The sequence below is a fragment of the Poecilia mexicana genome, unplaced genomic scaffold, assembly GCF_051168715.1.
Source record: "Poecilia mexicana isolate PSO_F unplaced genomic scaffold, ASM5116871v1 scaffold_14, whole genome shotgun sequence".
NCBI lineage: Eukaryota > Metazoa > Chordata > Actinopteri > Cyprinodontiformes > Poeciliidae > Poecilia > Poecilia mexicana.
In genome coordinates this window covers 497,095-511,005 of record NW_028263383.1, presented here as the reverse complement: position 1 = coordinate 511,005, position 13,911 = coordinate 497,095, and the positions used below count along the sequence as shown (strand labels likewise).

Genomic DNA, 13,911 nt, shown 5'->3' with positions numbered 1-13,911 from the left:
CGATTTATTATCCATTTATTAGTTTTGTGGCACAACAAAAATACCTATTTAAATTATTTACACATGTAAATAAAGACTAAGTCAGTTATACACTAAAACCATAAAACCACATCTTATAGTGGTTTACCATAACCTGTCCGAGGAAAACAAACGAATTAAATGAAACTTCTCATCAATTATTGTTTTAAATAGTTATATCGCATACAAGTAACTATGAATGGGTTTAAAGTAGCAAAAAAGCAAAGTGTGAAAATTATGTTAAAACACAAAAACAAAGAGAAGCAGGATCCTGAGGCCGGTGAGTCAGATACATCTGGGACTGAATGTCTACAAAAGATGCAAAAACAGGCTGGCGGACTTTACATCCAGCAAGGCTCTGTGAAAACAAGCTCTCATTTTAAAACAGACACAAGGTGGCTTGTGAAATGGTCTATAGGTGTTGAATCCAGTGAAGCCACTGCTCCTCGTGATTGAAAGGAACCACTTTATATGGTGTTTGGTAGGAAAACCCTTGAGAAGTCTCAAAGGGGATTGGGCAGACCAAGAACTAAATGACAGATCAAATCTCACAGCTGGCTTGGAAAGAATTGGGTGGACTCAGAAGAGCCAGAAGATGTAGGTGGGACAGGAGTTACTCGGGCAGCTTGGTGACGGATGAGTGGACGGATGACTTGATAAAGTGTCTCTATACAATAAGAACAGTGTGCACATCACTGTCCATACACATCGCAATGTGACTACTCCAGTAGCACGGCGGCATACTGTGCAGATTTAGCTGGAATATTTACACCAGCGGGTAAAAATTCAACTTCAGCAGAACTGAAGCAAAGCAAGAACAGAGGAAATACTGTTGAAGCAGCTTTTCTCTCTCTCTCTCTCTCTCTCTCTCTTTTCTTAACAACAGATCATTGCTGCACACCTGAGACCATTCAGCAAAGGTCAAACTCAACCTGATGACCTCGCCCGGGCTCCAACAGGATGATGTAGGCACAATAGAAAAAAAAAAAAAAAAAGAATCAACGCCGTCTTTTCCTCCAGACTGATTTTAAAAAGAGTAATTTTCCAGGGAGGATTTCTGAGACCTTTTGTTCTGAAACAAAACCTCGATCCGCACAAGGTGGCTCTGCAGGGATTCTTTCACCAGGTACACTTTCTACTGTTTGCTGCAGGTGAAGTGCTTGCTCACAGGTTAAAAGCAGGAGTTAAAGAAAAAACTACAAGTCCCTTTAAACAAACATAATTTGTAAAAATAAAACAATAGCAATATCATAAATCAGCTTAAGAATCCAGTACAATATACATATAACACAAGTTAACTATAGCTAGGCCGGAAAGACTGAAGGCAAACAATATCAGTCGTTTTCAGCTTTAGATTTCAAATTTGAAATACATTCTCTTGACATGCGACACTCACGTGAACCAGTCTTTCCCTAATTAGATTTTTTTTGTAGACAAACTGAAGGACTTTCTTTACGATTTGACGGGAAGTTGTTTGTCTTTGTGTTGCCTACCCTGAAATGTTCCCGCAGCAGAAATGCTTCCTTTAATCATGTTTATTCAGCGGCGCTTTGTATTCTCAGCTACCATGTTTCCGTCACGAGCACGGCGTACGAAAAGAACTCAAAAGTGCCATGGGAGCCAACCGAGCAGTATTTTATGTTTTTGAATAAGAGAAGAGGAGGGAAAGAAAGAAAAAAAAAATATAAGCACAAATGCATACAAAAAGGACCCAGATCATGCCTCTGTTGACTGTTCCACTGAGCGTAACACAAGGAGGCCATTAAGAATCCAAGTACTCACACAGTGTGGGAACATTAAAGGAAATAGTGAAGCATGAAACAAAAGAACGCAGCTGGCAATACAAAGCACACAGCTCTGCTGCGCCGAATGAGATATTTTCTGCTGAGACGTCACACAGTACATTTTTCACCAGGTTCAAACTGTAAAATCTGCAGAATAGAAGAAAGCGCTGGTCACCGACCCGGAGATATTGCTGTGGAACTGTTGTTGAGAGGCTTTACAGCCTCGGATTCTGGGCTGACAGAGGTGTGAGTTAAGCATCTATAGCGAGATATGATCAGGAATACAGAAGCAGCCTTATAAGAAAACGCTGTTTAAAAAGCGGCACTGGAGATCGGCGTATGCGAGAGTATGAAGGAGGCGCAGAGGAAGGGGGGGGGGGGAGGCAAATATGAAAAGAACAGGAATTCGGCAAGGTTTCTGCAGAGGGTTGGTAATTAAAGGTGCACGTTGCAGTTGGAATCTATTATTTTACGACTGAGACCATTTCATCGCTGCGATGACGGAGATTGGACGTCCTTCAAAGGAATTCAAAGGCAAATGACTGAAAATTGCCAAGTCCTGAAAAACACCAGGCGTATTTTTAAAGGTGAAGAAACAGATTAAAAACAACAATTTAATGCAAGCGTGCAATTTTCCTGCATAACAAATCAAAGATGAAGGTTTGTAAAATTCTTAGCTGTACCAAAGAAAATCAATCTGTTCTCAAGACTGAAAGTGTAATAGGTAAGTTACAGCAAAATGCAAGAGTTTCATAAGAATGACTTGATAGCTCTGGACCTGCAATATTTTCACATCTTACATTGCGCTTAGTAATTATTCTGACATTTTACTTCAGTGGTTTCAATATCCGACGTCTCTGCTGAGGATAATGTACGTCTTCGATATTTTTTGCTTGGAATAAATTGCTTACATCTCTCACAAGTGGAGTTACACCAAGGTTTTACTTTGTGTACTCTGTCCAAAATTTTAGGGACGTTTGAGGGTCCTTTCAGGTGCCCCCCATCCTTGAGTGGTATAAATAAATACATTGTATGCAGCAAAAGTTCAGTTTTACACTGCTATGCTTTCTGACATAAACACAATTATTGAACAGACATTGATCAGAATGCACACTTTTGTATAATTATTATTAGGTATCGACATTATTCACCCTTAAGATTCGTTTTATTTAAAGCCTCTGACATAAATCAGATGATGGCTTATAGATGATGCTCATACTGTTTTATTTTTAACTTTACATTTTCACATTCCTAAAACGAGTGATGTGTTCTTGTTGTACACTGTAATTACATTTGATACGTGTAAACAAAACAGGAATATTCCTTTAAGTCAAGATTTAATGCCAAGACACCTTCAATTTTTAACTAGTATCGTTTAACCAATGTAGATTTTTTTTTACCTTATGCTGTGACTGAATTGAGCTCAAAAATATTTAATGAACTGTAAGCATGAATTAGTCATGTTTTAACTTAAATTAATTGAGCTCACAACTACTTCTTAATATAGATAATATTGCAAAAAACAGGAATGAATGTGCTGATCATGTCACATTGTCAAACATGGTTGTAGAACATTTTCCTTCGAGACTTGATCCAACAAATGGATGCTGACCATCAAGATGCACTTTCTATTAGTTTTTTTTTAAAAATAGGCTTCCATGTAACCTGTAGGTAGGATAATATGTCTCAGGATGTCACAAAACAGCATGTTTTGAAATTATTTGTTAAGCTGACAGCATCTGGAGAAGATGGGGGTGGGGGGGGGGAAGTGATAGAGTGACCATTCATCCTGCCTGGCATTTGTTATTTCAGAAACACTTCAAGGTCCTCGATTACCTCTGTGTAGCCTCCATCACTCCCTCCTTCAAGATGCACCGCGTGCTTCTTCAACAAGATATATGAAAAAGTCGAGGCATCTCAGAACCCTTACTTTTTCCGTCAAGAGGCCAATTCCTGCTCGGCGCCTTTCGCTACAATTACCATACACCGGTGAGGTAATGGCATGTCAAAATATTTCTTTAAGGTGAGATGCATGCTCGTGTCTGCAAATAAATTCATTCAGCACCATAAACACCACGAATGTAAGAAAAAAAAATAGTAGAAAAAGATAACAGGAGCTGTAGTCCAGATGTTTTGATCAAAACATGAGAATTTTTTTTCCTCCCTCTGCTGCAAATTAAATAGTAATGACTTTCACCGTGAAATTATTTCAATAACTGTGTTGTATAACTATTGAAGCGTGGGAGTGAAGTCATAGGTTCGTGGTGTCATAGATAGGAAAAAAAAAAACACGTGATGATGTTGATAAAAGCACCAAATGTAACAAGCGTGTCAGCGCACGGCAAAATACTGTTGATAAGCTTTGTAGCTTAGAGTAGAAAAATGTCCTTTACATCTTGGCAGGGTTCAGTCAGCCTGTCACGTCAGTGATGAATACGTGTGTGTGTGTGTGTGTGTGTGTGTGAGAGAGAGAGAGAGAGAGAGGAAGCAAAGATAGGCTTTGAGCGAGGAGCAGGATTTAGTAAGGAGAAACAGGAGACATCAAACTCCGCGTTGGGAAAGTAAAATTGATTTTCAAGTCTTTTCTTCTGAATCGTCTTTGCACGAACAATACACTTTCTTAATTATTACCAGACGCGTGTTTAAGAAGAACAATGGCATCAGATATGAAATTCAATTGTGACTCGGGGGGGGAAAAAAAAAAAAAAAATTAGAACGAATGGGGTGGAATTCAGGACCCCCTCCCCACCCACCCTTTTTTTTTTCCTCCATTAGAGCAATTGCTAATACCTTTTTGAACAGAACAACATAACTTCCCTGTCATCTTAGTTGTCAGTTTGAGTCTGAGAGCAGAGCGGTGATTGCAGGCTGTGGCTTTTTAGAGGTAGACAGCACCTTTCTGACTGAGAGTGGAGGGAAAAAAAAAAAGCCATTGAATTGAAAGGAAAGTGAGGTGAACAGTGGGCAAAGATGAAAGCTGGAGCGAAAGCGGCAAGACGTGCATTTCAGTGACTCAGGGTCTGCAGGATGTCGCTGTCAACCCCCACATTCCGCACAATGGATGCTGCGTGCGCGTCGATGCAGCGGCACATCCGCTGTCATGTACAGCCACCCGCCTTTCGTGTGCACTTAGCTTCTCATTAGGGGCCTGTGTGACATTAGGCGACAACCTGTGACCATCTAGCTGTGGCGTGTGTCTCGGTGGGAGGAGGGAGAGGCGGAGGACAGAGGTGGAACTGTTTGTGTGACTCGTTGTCACTTGTCAGGTACCGCGGCCACTAGCCTTGAGATACTTGGCTGTTGTCTGGGAGTGCTTTATCATCATGATAAATGCAGCCTTGGAGCAGTGCACTATCAGCATGCTCAGAGGCATGAGATGCACTCTGACTAATGAAAAGAGAAGGTCAAGGAGAGGGGGTGGAGGGGAAGAGGAGAGTCTGCGAACAGAGTTGTGGACGTGGGGCAACATGTCACCAAATTTGTAAAATGTCTGAGTGTGCAGGAGGGGTGAAACACTGACTTTTCACTAAAGCAGAGCCTTGCTGAGGTATTTAGGGACAATTTTCCTCCCCATTTTGTCATTTTAAATCCATAAACTTTGCTGTACTTTTATGGGATTTTATGGGACATAAAATGGATTTATGCTTTCTAAAAAAAATGTTCAGCCCCCGTTAGTGAAACACGTTTTGCTGCATTTATAGCCAGAGATGTTTTAAGGTGTGTTTCCACTAGTTTTAGACATTTGGAGGCTGGCATTTTTGCTCTTTGCAACTTAACAAAAGAGCGTCTGCAAACTGTAATTTTGAAGTATGGCCGCAGACGTGGGATTATCAATCTAGGACATTTTAAGACACAAAAAGCTTTGGTTTTACACCAAAGGGGTCAGGCCTGCAGGGTATTGCAATAACATCTCATTCAAGACCCTTAAACTACCCTTTCTGTGGTTACATTTAATGGAGGCCTCAGAAAGAAGAAGGGAATGCTGGGTAATCTAGCTTGAATCAGCAGAATCACAGTAAATCATCTATCCATCCATCCATTTTCCTTCACCCTTGTCCCTCAGTGGGGTCGGGAGGGGTGCTGGTGCCTATCTCCAGCTCACGTTCCGGGCGAGAGGCGGGGTTCACCCTGGACAGGTCGCCAGTCTGTCGCAGGGCAACACAGAGACAGACAGGACAAACAACCATGCACACACACACTCACACCTAGGGGCAATTTGGAAAGGCCAATTAACCTGACAGTCATGTTTTTGGACTGTGGGAGGAAACCGGAGAACCCGGAGAAAACCCACGCATGCACAGGGAGAACATGCAAACTCCATGCAGAAAGACCGGGGCTGGGAATCGAACCCAGAACCTTCTTGCTGCAAGGCGACAGCTCTACCAACTGCGCCACTGTGCAGCCCCCACAGTAAATCAGATTAACTGAATTTTTGTTTGTTGTTTCAAATTGCTAAGAAGGAAGGAAAAACCTTCTTACTTGCAGAGATTATTTAAATAAAAATCAAGATTTGTCCATGAATGCCCAAGTTGTTACTTTTAGTCCACCATCAGTTTGAGGCTTTGAATACAGAATCAACATGAAGAGCCATCAGGTTCGGCTTGACACGTCTCTCTTCGCAGTGGAGGATGTGGTTGTTTACAGCACGGCCGTTATTTCTAATAAGCTTCTTAGTGTTGAACTGACGCATTATGTCACCGACAAACGTTGGCGATTGGGTCAAAATTCAGACTTCGAGAGAGTCCACGCCTCAGACAGACAATCATTTCTCAACAGCCAAAGGTCCAGGCCCATCCGTACGAAGCCAAGTGTAGAACAAGGGATTGGTTTTTACCAGGCTACCTCTGCATGTTTGTGAGTGACGGTTTTGTTGGTAGAGGAGGCTCCACCTTGAGCTTTTTGTAGCCTCTTAAAATTTTTTTAACAAGACTTTCCTGTGTTTAGCTCCCGCTATCCTCAAATTAACCGTAACCATCTCCTTTGTCCTTGCTAAAGTCCCCACCGCATGAAGCTGCCACCGTCATGTTTCACAGAGGAAAGAACGTTGCCTAAGGTCACGTGCTACGTATTAATTTGCAGTTGGGCCAAAAAGTAGAATTTTTGAATTTTAGAATTTACCCAGTAGGTAACTTGTGAAGGTGACTTGTTGCCCTGGGTTTTACTTGGAGCTTTTTGATTAAAGGAGGTCAAATACAAATGCAGAGGCAGACTTTTTAGATTTTAATTTCTAATAGAAAAAAAAAGAAAAAAGTGCCGCCTTCCTTCCACATCACAGTCATGCACTGCTTTCTGCTGATGTATAACAGAAAAGTCCCAAAGAGCACACTGAAGTTAGCTGCTTCAATGTGACAAATTGTGAAAAAGTTCAAAGTGGAAGGTATGGCATGCACAGAGAAGCTCGTTGTGCTTCTCTGTGTGTTGTTTTGACAATTAATGCCCTCATTTTTTTTTTTTAAAAAAAAAGAAAAGAACCCATTATTGTATCACACCTATGCACAAAAACCCACATCCTGACATATGCCTCCACGGCAGCAAAACAGAGCACCGTTATCAGGGCAAAAAAAAAAAAAGAAAAAAAAAGAGTTTCTCCCTGCAGCAATAATTTCCTGCTTCACCCTTTCAAAACATTCACTGCACCATATCGGCACCACTATGCCTCTAATTACATTTGACAAGAGGGGTTACATTAATTTTCTTGTAACCATGTTACCAAAGACGCCTTCCCCCCTCTCTATCTTGAGTGTTATTGCAGCAGGTGTGAGGAATTTCTAGTGCAGTGTTAATTCTGGAGTCATCAAAGTGACAGCACTGAGCTTGGGAATCCTTTCAGGCTCATTACCATAGTCTGCTGAATCTATTGGCACGGCCCCGCATGACTGGGCAGACGCTGCTTCGGGGCCGGTCGTCCGATGGAAGCAATAATCAGGAGGGTTAACAGATGCAGCTCCGTCTTCCGGGGTGTGGGGGTGGGCACATTCCCGCCATTTCCCGCTTGTTGAGACTGAGGCAGAGCAGGAGAATCACCCATGCTGCTTCCACACAGTTCGTTATTGAAAGAAAATTAGAATGTTTTCTCACCTGGGATGGATTTGACTTGAGGATGTAGTTGGAGAGATTCATTATTTGAGGTCAGAAGTCGGATGGAGCTCGATTTAACCGTTTCCCCCCAACGAGCTGCTGAAAATGGATGTGTACAGAATGCCTGGGAAAAAAAAAAGAGGAAAAAAAAAACTGTCTGTTGTAAAGCGGAAAGGCTCAGAGGGATCTCTTTTCCAATACATGGTAATGAGGAATGTGCAATTAACTGGGCTCTGCGAGCAGGAGGTGCACAACAAGGAGCGGGTTGGGGGGTGGGGGGGAGATGAGGGAAGACAGCACACAATGCTACAAACTACACTGAACTATTTTTTTTTTTTACATGGCTGCCATGAGCTGATGAAGAAGAAACATCATATTTCTCTGGAAATTGGGTCATAACAAAGAAAGAACCGGGAAATAGTTGATAAAAGTAGTAGACAGGAAAAAAAACAAAAATCTAAAATTAAAAATAAACTGGAGACAATGCGCAAACATTAGATTCTCAAAGGATTTGGTCGATTCCTGTTAAACTGCTAATACATTCAGCTTCCCGTCACTGCAGAAAAAACACACTAAGCATTGCTAATCAACCAAAGAGGCTGCATTAGATGTATGGAATATACAATGAAGAAGTCCCTTATAGGAGTGTGGTTTTATATATATATATATATATATATATATATATATATATATATATATATATATATATTTAATCTAATTATTGGAAGTTTCTGCAATAACATTGTTAACTTGACTAAATATTTCTCAGTTAAAGTGGCAGTATGTATTTAAATGCAGTTTTGATTGTAATTAGAAGTCTTTCCATCACCGTGTCATTTTTAATACTTTTATATTTTCCTAATATTTATTCAGCGTGTATAAGAAGCAAGCTTTTCCACGGGCATTGTCATCGGAAATATGCAGCATGTAAGTAGGAAATTAGATTCTTTCCTCTTTGGGTAAAGTCATTATCACTTGCATGTCAAGTTTTCAAAAGTCGGAAATTGTCCACCAATTTTTTTTTTTTTTAAGTAATCGCAAAATAGATTTCATTTGAAGACATTTTGTTTTCCATGTTGATGCAAAAACAAGCCTTGCATCCAGGTTGCATCCTGGAGAGGTCACCAGTCCATCACAGAGAAGCACAGTCACACTAATTTACCATTACAAATTACTCTGAAAGGGAATATTTTGTGGGAGGAAGCCACACCCAGAGAAAACCCACGAATGCTAGTGAAGATGTTAACTTTGTGCCAAAATTTAACCTGAGGTCCTTTTTGCTTCAAAGCAGCAGTGTTAACAACTGTGCCACACTGCGCATATTTGAGTGTTCTTATTTAATGAGAAGAGACAATGGATGTTATTTCATTTTGCCATCTATACTTTTTCTTTCTTTCTGTCGACCAGAGTGTTTTAGGAACTTTAATTTGTCACAGTTTCCTGTTTCTGAAACACAATATGACTCGACACAACTCCTCATTTCTATAAGAGACTGTGAGGATTTGAATTTTTTTTTGTGTGTTTTCTAGGTTTTGTTTCCCTGAGTCTCTGTGGTGTCCTGTCACTTCCCCCTTGATTGCTTCCCAGGTGTGTCTTGTTCCCTAATTACCCTCCTTGTGTATTTAAGTCCACCCCTGTCCTTTGTCTCTTGTCGGGCCCTCGTCTAATGTCGTCCATCATAGTTCTCTGTGCCAGTCTGTTAAGTCGTGGACCTTTTGCCTTCCATTCTTCCCCATGCTGCCTTTGTGGATTTTTCATTAAAACCATCTCTTTTTTTTTTTTTTTTTTTTTTTTTTTTTTTTTTTTTTTTTTTTTTTTTTTTTTTTTTTTTTTTTTTTTTTTTTATTTCTAATTTTTAACAAAACAATGAGCACCATACATAGATATTCAAGTTATACTTGAGACAATACTTTGGAGAATAAGCATAAACTAATAAATAACAAGACAAGAACCAAAAATAAAACAAGACATACACAAACAAAAATCCAGCAATTAATTTCATAAACACATGGATAAAAAGTAGATAATTCAAAAATAAACAAGCAGAAAATAAAATATAAATTCAACAGAAAACAACTAAAATGGGGCACTTAAAGGGCTTAATGTATTCTGTGCTACTAAAATTGTTATAAAACTTGGATACAGGGTGTATGTCATTACAACTGGTAAGTAAGGGGAGCACCACTCATGGGGTCACATCGAGTGTCAAAGACCTAACATGGTCCAGAAACGGTGACCAGATTCTTGAAAATGTGATTTCAGAGCCTTTGACTGTATGTCTAATTTTTTCCAGTTTCATGAACGAAAGGGCATCTTTTATCCAATGAGAATGTGAGGGTGGGAGAGGATTCTTCCAGTGCATCAGTATGATACGTCTAGCCAGTAGCGTGAGGAAGGCCACAAGGTCAGCATGATGCGGTGGCAGTGACTGGTTTTTGGGGAGAACCCCGAATAAAGCAGTGAGTGGAGCAGGCTGTAGTGTGGTCGAGGTGATTACAGAAAGTGAGTCAAAAACAGATTCCCAAAATTGAAATAGGGAGGAACAGCTCCAAAACATATGACTGAGAGTGGCTGGGCCCACACCACACTTCACACAGCTTGAATCCACATCTGGAAAGATTTGAGCCAGTTTGCTTTTGGACCAGTGTGCTCTGTGGACAACTTTACACTGAATAATTCTATGTCGGGCACAAATTGATGAAGTGTGAATGCGTTCTAGAATGGTTTGCCACATTTCATTATCAATCTCTGTGTTAAGATCATCAGACCAAGTAGCTTGAAGTTGGCCAGGCCCAGGAGTCACATTGGACGTTAAGAGGTTGTATATTTTCGATATAGTACCCTTTGGAGAGGGACTAATTTCTAGTAGTTGATCAACCATATTGGGGGCAGGAATTATTGGAAAACCTGGGAAACGATGACGAATAAAGTCCCTAACTTGTAGAAATCTAAAAAAATGGACAGTTGGCAAGTTAAAATTTGAAGATAATTGAGCAAATGAGGCAAAAGTACCATCCAAGTATAGATCTTTCAGAGAAGAAAGCCCATGGCTTTTCCAAACTGAAAAAGTTTTATCAATGAGTGAAGGTGGAAATAGAGGATTAGAGTTTAGTGGTGATAAAAGAGGTATTCTCTGGATCCCAAGATGGTGCCTAATCTGAGCCCATATTCTAAGGCAGTTCCTAACAATTATATTGTTAGTGTAAGTTATGGGAGATGTTGCACACGGAAGGCATAAAAGAGAGTACAAGGAAGCAGAGCTACATGAGGCCTCTTCTATTGGTAACCATTTGGGAGTCTCGCAGTTCGCATTGCACCAAAATAACATTGTACGAATATTAATAGACCAATAATAGCATAAGAAATTTGGTGTGGCAAGCCCTCCCATTTCCTTACTTTTCTGTAGGATACTCTTTCGTATTCTAGGAGGTTTTCTGTTCCATATGAACTGAAAAACTGAAGCATCAAGTGTCCTAAAAAATTTTTTGGGGATAAATACTGGTAAACACTGGAAGAGGTACAAGAATTTCGGCAAAACATTCATCTTGATACAGCTGATCCTGCCTGCTAAAGAAAGTGGCAGCATGGACCAGCGCTGAAAGTCCTGGGTCAGCTGGTCAAGTAAGGGAGTAGAATTAACTTTAAAAAGTTGTGAATAATTCTTAGTTACGTGGATTCCCAGGTACTTGAATGCTTGCAGAGAGATCTTGAATGGTAAGCTAGTGAGTGGGTAGGCCGTAGCTGCATCATTAATTGGAAATAGTTCACTTTTATTAAAGTTCAATTTATATCCAGATATTCTTCCAAACTTTTCAAGCAGGTCTAATACTGGAGGCATTGAGGTCTCTGGGTCTGAGAGAAAGAGTAACAGGTCATCAGCATATAAAGAGACTTGATGGTTCAGACCACCTCTTGTGATGCCGTGCATTGGACTGGATCTAATGGCTGCAGCTAGAGGCTCTATAGCAATTGCAAACAAAAGAGGGGAGAGTGGACAGCCCTGTCGGGTTCCACGGCCAAGGTGAAAATATTCTGAGTGGTCATTGTTTGTGCGAACTTTGGCTAACGGAGAAGTATATAACAGTTTGATCCAGGAAACAAAGGAACAGCCAAAACCAAAACGTCGTAAGGTGTAAAACAAATAGGGCCACTCTACTCGATCAAAAGCTTTTTCGGCATCCATTGAGATAATCACTTCTGGGGTATCAGCTGATGTAGGTGAATATATTATATTTAGCAACCGCCTAATATTATGAAAGGAGTGTCTGTTTTTAATAAAGCCTGTCTGGTCAGGGTTGATGATTTTGGTCATGATTACCTCCAGACGTTTTGCCAACATTTTTGCCAAAATCTTGACATCTGTACAGAGCAATGAAATTGGCCGGTAGTTGTTGCAGACTCGTGGATCTTTATCTTTCTTTAGGATAAGGGAGATAGTAGCTTGTCGCATTGTGAGAGGGAGAACACCAAATTCATATGCTTCTTTAAGCGTGTTAAGCAGAAGGGGAGATAGTTTGTCTGAGAAGACCTTATAGAATTCCGATGGAAAGCCATCAGGTCCAGGGCATTTTCCACTCTGCAATGATAATATAGCACTCTTGACCTCAGCGAGCGTAAAGGGTTTGTCTAAGTCAGAGGCTGTTTCTGGATCAATTGTAGGGATAGAAAAATTATCAAAGAAACTTTCATAATGAGCTTGATCGGGTGAACACTCTGAAGTGTATAAAGTGGAGTAGAAGTCTCTAAACTGATTGTTAATAGTTTGTGGATTAATAGAGGTCCCGTTGGGGATGTTAATTTCAGCGATGTGCTGGTTTGAAGCTCTCTGCCGAATCTGATGAGCAAGAATTTTGCTGGGCTTCTCACCAAACTCATAATAACTGTAACGGTTTTTTAGTAATAGTGCTGCAGCTGCGTCAGAGGCTAGAGTGTCAAATTCAGCCTTTTTTATCAACAAACTTTTTATAAGGTCTGGAGCAGGGGACTCTGCACATTTTGTTTGCAGGTCAGATATATCACTAGATAGAATAAGACTTTTTTGTGTGGTTGTTTTTCTAAGATATGCTGAGTAAGCTATTATCTCCCCCCGTAAATATGCCTTACATGTCTCCCAAACTGTTGCTGCAGATACCTCTGGAGTAACATTAGAGGAGACAAACAGGTCTAAACGGTCATTCAAAGTTTTGACAAAAACAGGATCACTGAGTAAGACTGAATTAAAACGCCACGGAGGCCGCGAAGCAGGTCTACCCGGGAGAGAGAGATCCAAGATGACAGGAGAATGGTCTGAGATTACGATGGGATTATAGCAACATGACCTAACTGAGGAGAGCAGTTTGTTATCCAGAAGAAAGAAGTCAATTCTAGAGAAAGTAGAATGCACTGGGGAGAAAAAGGAAAATTTTCTGGTGTTAGGGTTGAAATAACGCCAAACGTCTGAGACGGCATATTGCTGCATAAATGTATGTAAAACTTTGGAAGACTTAGAGACTGAATATGACTTGCTTGAGGAACGGTCAAGCAAAGGGTCAAGGCAGCAGTTAAAGTCACCTCCAAGAATGAGCTGGCTATTATTTAGATCAGGAAGTGAGAAGAAAATGTTTCTGAAAAAATCCTCATCATCCCAATTCGGACCATATATGTTTACTAATGCCAAATTGCTACTGCTAATTCTTCCCAGGACAATAATATAACGGCCGTTAGGGTCGGATATGACTTTGGTCACAGAGAGGGGAACAGATTTATGTATTAGAATAGCAACCCCACGTGCCTTGCTATTAAATGATGAATGATGCACCTGGCCAACCCACCCACCACGAAGCCTCAGCTGGTCTGACAGTTTTAAATGTGTTTCCTGTAGGAAAGCAATTCTTGTGTTTAAGTGTTTTAGATGATTAAATACTTTTTTACGCTTTATAGGAGAGTTCAACCCTTTAACATTCCAACTGACAAATCTTAACGAATCCCCTGGTGCCAATGGGGCGTCAGTACTTGGCATAGTACCCTAAGTGTGATAGGTATGAAAATGACA

At 40.5% G+C, this 13,911-nt stretch overlaps 1 long non-coding RNA gene across 11 annotated transcripts in view; it reads right to left on the bottom strand.

Annotated features, from left to right (window-relative positions):
• LOC148155417 (uncharacterized) overlaps nucleotides 1-13,911 on the bottom strand; it is a 354,212-nt gene that overhangs the window by 193,433 nt on the left and 146,868 nt on the right. For 10 of the 11 annotated variants that reach the window (XR_015765293.1, XR_015765294.1, XR_015765291.1 and 7 more), the window contains exon 2: nucleotides 9,645-9,728. This is a non-coding gene — a long non-coding RNA (uncharacterized LOC148155417). Of the gene's footprint in view, nucleotides 1-9,644; nucleotides 9,729-13,911 lie in introns of those variants that run through there. The other variant, XR_015765286.1, reaches the window with a different exon arrangement.